Genomic DNA, 10,199 nt, shown 5'->3' with positions numbered 1-10,199 from the left:
GATGACTCTATGAGGAGGATGTGCCAAGAGGGATTAGGTTTCGACAACTTGCCTGTTCTGGAGTGACAGCAACAATAAACAATTTTTAAAGAAAAAGCAGTAAATAAACAGGCTATCACAGATTTGAAAAATTCATCTCATCAAATATTTGTGTTTCCAAAATGAAGGTGGTTCTCTATAGAAAAATAAACATGAATCGGAGTCAAGAAGCATGTAATGCCTTTTAAACTTAGACGGACTACAGGCTAACATATCTAGTTTCAAAAGTTATGTCTTGATTATTTGAAGAATGTAAAGAATAAAGATTTTGAAAATTAATATGGGATGGATTAAGACTTTACTTGGAAAAAAACCACTGAAAAATGGTTTACATTTAATTTTCTTGAAACAGTAGGGTATTGACTTCCTGATTTGGAAGTGATGTTCCCAACACCAAGCCCGATATAATTCTTTGTGGTCAAGGTGAAAAATTTGTCCTTATTTCTTTGAAAACATATCTAGTCCATTGATGATGACTGACCTTGAAGCCGTTCTCTATTCTTGTCTCGGGAATCAGTTTTATGAGTAAGGACAATAACTGCATTCAGTTTTGATCTTTCTATGAACCAATTGGATCAGGAGAATAAACAGAAACATATTTAGGAAACTTTCTTTCCATGATAGCAGAAAGGCAGCTGGGAGTAATCCCATGTCTGTGTGCATTGTAAAAGAACTAATTGTATTTGTTGGGTGGCAAGGGAGCTACACAGTGTCTCTCCCCAAGCCTACATATACTGGCCATAACGAAAACCTTTTCTTTTCCGACCTCATGCAAAGTGGGAATGGGAAAAAAAGGGAAACATTCTCTGTAGGAGATTCTGAGAATAAGAATCATATTTGTTAGGCCATCCTTACATCTTCAAGAGGTAGCTTGTGGAAAGAAGTAATTTTAGTCTTTCCTGTCTTGAAGGTTTTATATTAATATTTCAGCAAGATAAATAAACAAATAAAAAAATAAATAAATGGAGCACTGCAGATCCCAGTACCAACTCATAGCTTCTTGTTAAATATAAAGGGCTCTGGCACCAGAGCTGAAAAAACCTTGGTATATACTGATATCTCAGGCACTATAAGCAAATGTGCTCATACATTTGGTGCCGAAAAAATCAGTGATAAAGGGAAAGAAATAATTATTATAAAGTTTGTATGCTTAAACAACCCTTGCAACTATGCTCAGCATTTTAGCTGCTTGGAAGTCATGGGATTCACATGTTCTGTTGCTGCCTTTTCCCTCCCACTTAGAAGAGTTGTTGAGTGTTGTGACCCATTCTGACAGGTTGATTGCAGGTTGACTGTTTCCTCAGTTCATCCTCAAGGACCATGCTCAGTTCTTCTAGGGAATGCCAGAGGCAGCCCTTTTCCTCGGACTAGCATAGCTACTGAAATGGATTATGACATCTTTGTATGGCTTTCATTTTGATTCTTTGTGTTCAGATTCAGAGCAGTGAATATGCAGAGAGACTCTGCCAGGTCCTTCTTTCAAGAGCTAACTACACACTGTAACACAAAATGCAGTTCACCTGTAGAGCCCCTAAGGCCTCTGCAATGTCTTCTTCTTCCTGAAGTCTTTTGATTAGCTCTACAAAAAGTCAATTCGATCTCCACTGAATCAAATATGTGATCCCAGAACAACACAAAATAAAGGAGTCTCTAATGCAACTAATTTTAATCATCTGCCTTTCTCACATTATTCCTCAGCTTTCTGAGTTTACCTTTTATGCTCCCACTTTGGTGCCGCATATCTTCCATCACCTAGCTTAGCACTTTTAATTAGACCCGAGGTATAACCTCACAGGAGGTTTGCCTTCTAACTAGAGAACTTCTGAGGAGCTAGACTTCCTTCCCAAAGCGAAAGTAGTCAGTCTGTGCCCCACTCCCCAGCTGAGCTCTTCAAGACCCTCTTCCCACAGTTTTGGCACCCAGTATAAGACAATGCAGTCAATAGTGCCTTAGATGATTTTCTGATACTGGTGGTTTGAGCACGAGAAACAATTTTTCTCTTTTCATAGGATGAGAAGAATAATTAAGTTAAATCCATAGCCTGAAGTGGATGGAAATATCAGGAAACAATCTCAGAACAGCTCAGCATATCGTGCAAAGAGGGAGTAAAATGGCAAAGGCTGTTCTAGTAAACTTCTATTTACTGGCATGCTATTGAGCAATAGTTTCAACAGCATGGTGTGTATTCATACTTACATACATATAAAAATTCTCACACATATGCACAAAACCATAGAGAAGTCCCCTAGAATTTGGGTGTGATTTGCAGGTGGTATTCAGAAACAGATGAAGACTGTGGGGATCAGTTTGTAAGATTATTGCTATTCTTCACAGCACCCTCAACAGCAAAATAGAGCCAAATCTATTTAAAAACAGTAAAGCCAGAGAAGTGAAGTTGCCTTTGGTTGTGCTGTTTTTCTCTTTCTCGTTGTAGCTTCCTCTTTCTCTTCACCAGCTCAGCACTGCTGGCAGCTTTTTATAAACCACGATTCCTACTGCTGTCAGCTTGTTTGGAAACTATATGTTGAGCTCAGTCCAGCAGCTACTGCTGTGGGTTTATGTTTAATTGCTGGCAGGATCTGCTTTAAATTCTGTATCCACCACCATAATTTTAATTGCAAAACACTCAAAGAGCTATGTATATTCAAAAATTTTCAGTTCAAAGGAGAGTTTTCCACTAAACGTGTGCAGTTATGTAGCATAAACTAAAAGAAGAAATGTAATCCCTTAAATAAGTAGTTAAGAACTTCTGCATGATGCACATATGGGAGTGATCGCCTCTGGAAGGTTACACTGTGGCAGAGTGGTCAGTAGTGCTGGGTCATTCTAGGCTAACAATAATCTGCACTGAGCATGCAAAGTGATGTCATGATCAGAACAATAGCTGTGAAAAAGCAATATTGAGATCTTGATATGTAGAGGAAACTTCTACAATTCCTCAGACACCAGACACCTCAGTCTCCACTAGAGACAGGGTGGATGAGTGAGTAGAGTGCTGTTCAGAAAGGTTATGATTACATGAATGATTCAGAATTAAACAGTGAAAAAACTTCATTTAGATGTAGCATCAAGGAGACATTATTAGGAAAGCAGGCAGAAGCAACCATGGGGAGGAGCAGGGGAAGGAGCAGGACTGAGGAAACACTGTTGGGGTAGTGAGATAAACACCAACACTCCTGAAGTCTTTGTACTCTGCCTGCTCCTCCAAAGGCAAACTTGGCCATTGATTTAGTGAAGAGGCTGGGTTGGGACAGGCATGTAACCTTTTTTCTAACCACGGCAGAAATCTTACAGCCCATTAGGGACCGGGGGATGATGACAAGATCTTGGATGGCAACAAATGGTGCTCAGAAGAAAAAGTATAGAAAGAAGATAAAATCAGAGAGTTTCTCTAGGTCATAGAGCTAAAAATTATTTTTAATCACAGATCTCTAAAATTCTTCTATGGAGGTGCAAACATGTATGCATTTTACATGGTGAGCTTAAGCCCCTGATAAGAGGGTTACTTTTTTGTTATTTTTCTCATATCCCTCAGAAATGCTCCATGGACTTGCAGAGGCCTACAGACCATGAGTTGAAAAGTCATTAAATCTTGACTGGAAAATATAAGTCTAAACTCAATACCTTCACTGGTTAAACTAAATTTAAATTCTATATTACCAAATTAAATGAGAACAACAACATTAGTAACAGCATGCTGCAATTGTAAACTATGTTAAATTTAGTCACTGTTGAAAATACACAATACCAGCACCTTAAATTTTAATGATTTTTATATAGGTGAGGTCTGTGACTGAAGAGACAAAAAACCTGAGTAAACCCAGGGGCATAGGAGTGGAAATAAGGTGACTGCAGAAAAGCTGAAGCTCTGTTTATCAGTAGAGCACATTTTGTCAGCACCTTTACCTGTATTTGTCTGGGCTGTACATAACTGCATGTAGTATTCCTAGTATAACTGTATCTCAGCCCCTTGTGTTATCAGTCACAGAGGGTCACAGTGGTTACTAACAGACTCCCCGCAACAGAAAAAGCCATCAGGAAAGTCTGTCCCCTTCTCAGCTGGCAGGAATCCTGCAATCTGGGGACAGTCAGCTGAGTTATAAATACTCAGTCATGGCTATGTTTTGGAGTCTACTCCTCTGTCTCCTACCATCTCCTACTCAGAAAAGAACCATTTCCCTTTTCTTAATGACCACTGAAATCATTTCGGGAATTTCCAGCACATGGTGTACAGATTCTGATTCACTTTAAACGCAGAAAATGTTTAACTCCTTCTGGTAATTATTGTGAATTGATCCAGCCCTACAAATGAAGGTATCCCAAGTTCCTCTTTCCCTTTTTCCCTTTCAGCCCCACACAAGTACTTGGCATTCAAATCATTCTTCTCCTCTGCACTCCACTGTCACTGCAGTCATGAGACCTTAGCTCTCCACATGGTTAATTTGTTCAGATTTATGAGTCTCTTTTCCTAAAACAGGAAAATAATTTCATTTTTCTCATTTTCTGAGATACATATATACCTCTTAGATTATTCTTCTGTGACATTCTTTAAAATGCTACCACTAATTCAATATGGTCAAAACTAAACCTCTCAGTTTTCCTTCCCTTCTACCTCCTTCTTTTAGCAAAGTTATTCTTCTTATTCTCACTGTGACTTGGGTGTTGTCTCTGACACTATGCCAATCTACTCAAGCAGACTTTATCAAGGATGTGCAGCTTCCTCTTGCAGGACACCTGTAAGAACAAAATTTTTCACTTTCCTTTTGTTGCTTAAACTTTTGCATGACCTAAACAATGACAGTCTCCTTCTCCCTGGTGTTCCTGGCTTCAAACTCTCTTTTCTCCTTCTTTCTTCATTGTAAGTGGGATCAAATTACTGTTCAAATGGTCTCTTGTGTATTTCTCCACTATATTCCTCTCAATTACCACATCAAAAACAACTTTTGAAATCCTTTTAAGTCCCTTCACACAACTGTTCCTCACTAGTCTTTGTTTCTTCAACATCTAATATAATGATGTCATGTAATTGTTTAATGTTTGATGTAATACTTCTGGCACAACAATAACAACAAAAAAGTTAAATAGAGTTCAGTACAATACCTACTGAACTGTAGGTACAGAAAATTTCTTGCACTAGAAAAAAAAGATTGCAAAACTAGAAGACCAATTGCGACAGTCGTTGGAACAACATGAGGGAGGAAACAAAATATCAGCCCATTGGTTGTTAGCAGAACAACTTTGCAAAAAACACAATACCAAAAATATAGAGAAAAACAACTGCAATCAAACACCTTCAATGGGCTTGCAGTCTTTACCTGGCTGATGTGGTGTTTGTCAAAGTAGTAAGCAAACTTTGCTTCTAAAGAAGGGTATAGCTTAAGACCAAGCTAGTTATCTCTAAACTGTTAAATTTTTCTCTCACAAGATTAGTGAAAGATTTTAGATTTTTACAAAACCCTGCAGATTTCAAGGTACCTGAAAAAAATCCACAGACAAGAAAGCAAAAACGAAAACTGAATTATCTAACTGCAGGTGACGGTGTGAAAATGGTCTGAGGTTACAAAAGGCTGAAATGTAATTCAAATACAATTTTTTCTAATTAGTAATTACTTCTGTAAGAAAAAGTTTCTTAGTAGGATAGATACTATACTACTGAGTGTGTCATACACACCTGTCCCAGCCATAAACAAAAAGCTGTGACGTAAGGCTTGCATACATGCTTCACCCCTTATGCAGCCAAATGTCTATGTGAGAATGTACAAAGAGCACTGACTTCTAATAGTTTAATTACTTTGTCTATGCATTCCGTTCCAGGAACAAAGCCCTTGTGAAAGTAGTGGCAGAGAGCAAGAAGCACAGTTTATGTAGCCCACCAGCTACCTAAACACGTTTATTTGCGATTAGTGTTTTTCTCTTTAGAATTCTGAGATATTACTAAGAGAAATAATCCTAATAAGATGCAAGTCTGGAAAGTACTATTTACATTAGGAGAGAAAGAGTCCTTCCTAGATACAGCTGAACTTTCAAGAAAGATCTCCAAACTCCATACAGCAAAGATATTTCTGACACAGGTTGACAAAGGTCACTACAGACTCCAGAAACGAATCCTCTCTAATGGTGGATGTAAAACTGCAATTTAGTTCAGATCACAGGACCACTTCTAAAATTAACCTCCTGATCCTCCTCACTTACTACATTTTACATCACACAGCTGTATTAGAATGCACAAACTAGACTCTTTTCAGATGAAACTGAAGATATGACTCAGGTCTGCAGATGCAAATGGGAATTTAGTGCATGGCATCAGACTAGGATCAGTCTGAAGCGTTACCTTGTCAGAGAAAATACAGAGTGTATTTCCTCCATCAGCAACAGGTATTTTTCTCTACAAATATGCTCTTCTTGAGCCATATCACACATGCATCTTACCCTTATAGCCTAACTTTTACTATTAAAATATCTGATTGGGAGGCGGGGGGAAGGAAGACAGAACCTCTATTGGACTGTAGGTTCTCTTTGAAGGGATGTTGGACAATAATGCTTGCATCTTACTGGTGCTACTGACTGTAGGTAGTATGTACACTAGACATAGTCTTCAAGAGTAGATGGTGTTAAAGCACTCTCCCATGTTAATTGCTTGAAATGTTACAAAGGTTTTGTTTTAAGAGATTGGATGACAATGAAAGAGCAGGAATATGTATATTGAAAATCTGTTGCCCGCAGAATGCAGAAGATCATCAAAAACTGACATAAAATCTTCCAGTCATTTGAAAATGCCTTAAAACCCAAACGAGTTTTCCCAAATACAATGAACAACAAAATGCAACTGAGATGGAAACAGATCTTAAAGCCACATGAATTGCCAGAGAGATTTTCTTCTTTGTTGAATTCTGTTTTATGGAGAGTTTAAAAGGTACTAATCAAATGGAAAAATAAGTGCTTTTCATTTCTGTAAGTGATTGCATATCATACATTCTTAGAATATACATGAAGGTTTCTGAATTAATACTGATTCAAACTCCCAGCAGAATGATTTTCTCCCAGTGAAAACCATTATCTTCATTCTGATATGGATTTAGTCTAGTCTATGCTTGAAAACCTTTGCTGATATAGAGAAGTTAGTTAAGACTTATATTTTAATGACATTTTATGACATTTCCCGCCAGCAAAAGTCCTTGTACAGATACCGTTACATAAAACTCAGAAACTTATGAAAGCTGAACTGTCAAAGGCACTTTTTTGCAAGTAGGAATTGCATCAACTCTGGGAAGGGATACCCACATAGTGAGAAAAAGTCTTTGTTCAAATACTGCCAGGGCAATAAACCTGAATGTATCACAAGGGAACGTCAGTGAGTGATAATCTAGCACAGTGGAAATGGGATCATATATTTCAGTGGAGTCTATATTCAGACTGTTAAGGATGCTGAGGTGCAGGTCCCCATGAGAAAAAGTGGCAACAAATTCTTTTCAGTCAGTAATTTGCAGCAGCCATTTTCTGGCTCCTGCCCTTTATCGATACATGCAACAAAGATATTTCAACTCATGCCTTCAACACAGTAGCAGTATATGTAACGAACAGTCATATACAGAGGGCTTTCCTCTAGAGCTCCAGACCCCAGAGGTTCCACACTCAGAGATCCATGTCGTCTGAATGGATATTCAATGTTAAAGGACGGTATACAAGACCCTCAAGCCATATTATGTCCAGATAAAAACAAGTTCAATGGAAAGCATAGCTCTGAGAAGAACACGGAACATACAAGGGAATCCCTTGCTTTGAGATCTTGTCTTACTGTTACAAGAAAACTTAGCAGTAGAATCTGTGTAAACACCTATTTCTGATTAAAAGACTTCAGAATGAGTGATGTCTGTGGTTTTAGTAGGGAGAAAAATTACCTTCTAAGCACCAAACAAGGTTTGAGGTAACGGGACCTCTCTGTGATGTGGCTGCTAGTTGAAACCCTCTTGCTTTGGTAGTTTGTGGTTAGAAATAGTGTGAAGAATAAATGGCTAGAGGTAGGGGAAGAAATGTTTCAAAAAGCTGCACACAGTGAGGTGATGCTTAGAGGGAAAATTTTAATATGAATGTTAAATGTTTTCAGAAATAATCTTTCAGAAACTTAATCTTTCAACTCAGCATGTTTTTCTCTAGTTCTCCAAATTTCCATCATGGAGAAGCATCCCTTACTTCAAAAGCCTTTTTGAATATCAAAATACATTCTGTGAGTAGTAGTTCACACCATATGCCTCTGGAAATCAGTTCTCTACTACACAACTTTTTTGTAACTTCATCTGTTTTCTGCATGTAAGTCATCTAATAATGTAACTGCAAGAATCTGGGGTAATGGTATTGTCTCTAGTAGGCCTTACTTTAGGGGTGAGAAGATTCTGTGATTACGAACAAAAATAAGACACCAGTTATAGGCAATAGTGAGAAACTAATCTGTTGAATTTTAGCTAGATTGTTATTAGTGATATTCCTATAGAAATATGATAGATTAAACAAGCATTTTATTTCACTTTTAGCATTTCCATTTATGGAGATACTCTCCTTCCTAAGAAGCTTATTCAACTGCTAGACTTTCTGCTGGTCCTGAAACTTTATGGCATATTATTTAGTTCTAATTCACCATACAGAGAATCAATTTCCTTATTTATGTTGATAATCTTGGTGCACTTATGATTACCGTATGTTTAAACCTGGTTGATAATGTTACAATCTAGCATTCCCCGAGTGCAGTGAGGCTGGTGCAAAATATATATCCTTATTAGGTAATTTCCTGTGCTAAGAGACAGTGCAGAAATATCCTCCAGCCTATGAAATATAGTTGCATTCCACTTTAATAGAAGCCTCTCTGTGTAAAACACTAAGTTTTTAGATGTTTCAGAAGCTGCTTAAGCTATCTTTCAGAGTGTCATGAATCAGATAGCATATCTTCTTTATTCTGAATAGCCTTTTTAATAGACACACAATTTCCACAGTTGCTTTTATCTCCTATTATTCAATTACCCACTGTAAGATGTGTGTGTGCTATTGTTCACTCCTGTCTCCTCTGTTTGCACTGAGTTTTATCATCTGAGCTATACTTTACTTCTCTCCCTTCTCCCCAGAAGGTTTGCTCACTTCCAGGCTGGTATCCAGGGGGAGACTTGAGAATCATCTCAGAGAGAGAACTGGACTGTTAAGCAGCTTGGTTAATTCTAGGTTATAATCAAGAATTCATGATATAAATAAAATAAGAATGAAATGCTTATGTATCACCTCATGCTGATGAAATTCAGTTTGGGGCTTAAAGAGTTAATCATGTTCTTGATGTTATCCCATTGCTAATATGGTTTGCTTGTTGAGTTCCTGAGGCTGGGGAACGAGAGGAACTTGTGAGCCGTCTGGTTTTACCACTGTATAGGGGAGGAAGTCTGTAGTGGCTGAAATTCCCCCTCACACATAGACCCAGGTGAGTGGTGAGCAGGCTGCTTTCAAGAGCAGAACCTGTGGCGCATGGGCATAGATTGAAGGGGAACAACCCAGACAATGAAACTTCACTTTTCCAAGACATTAGTAGCTAACTGCGAAGCAAGAAGGCATATTGCAGAATGAGAGTGTTCTCCCCTTGTAGAAAAGTCCCATTCCCTACACCCTGCCCCCTGGCCACTGCCAACACCTCTGTAAGAAAGTCATTTGTTCACAGCAGCCAAATGCAAGAACGGTGGGATGAAGAGAGTGGAGAACATCATGTGAGAAGAGCTAACACAATATCTCTGCAAGAAATTTCTGTACCTGACTCTTTAGACAGAAGTCTATAAATTTCATTCTCTACTTGCTGTTGAAGGCACTCAGGACCTGAGAGAAGTCAAGTCATTGCGTGGGATATGTAATACTTTCTCCTTTTCCCTGCTCACTTTCTCCTTGCAGGAGTTACAAAAGAAAAGAATCCACAAGAAACAAATAAGAAGACAAAGTGTCTTTCACTGAACCAATTACTCTCTTGCAAAGTTTATGACAAAAGTCTCATGAGCATAATTTCAGTGTTTTGTATAAACCTAAGACTGTATATTCGAAACTGCATACTCTTTTTTTCCTACCTTTGCCACGTAATTTCAACACGGGACTATTATTAAAGCAAGTCTATGCCACTGCACTGGCCTCACAGAAGTTGT

Source organism: Manacus candei, unplaced genomic scaffold (genome assembly GCF_025592945.1).
Source record: "Manacus candei isolate 608988 ecotype Guabito, Panama unplaced genomic scaffold, ASM2559294v1 h1tg000033l, whole genome shotgun sequence".
NCBI classification, from domain to species: Eukaryota; Metazoa; Chordata; class Aves; order Passeriformes; family Pipridae; genus Manacus; species Manacus candei.
The sequence above is the reverse complement of the archived record's forward strand: the minus strand, read 5'-3'. Positions refer to the sequence as shown.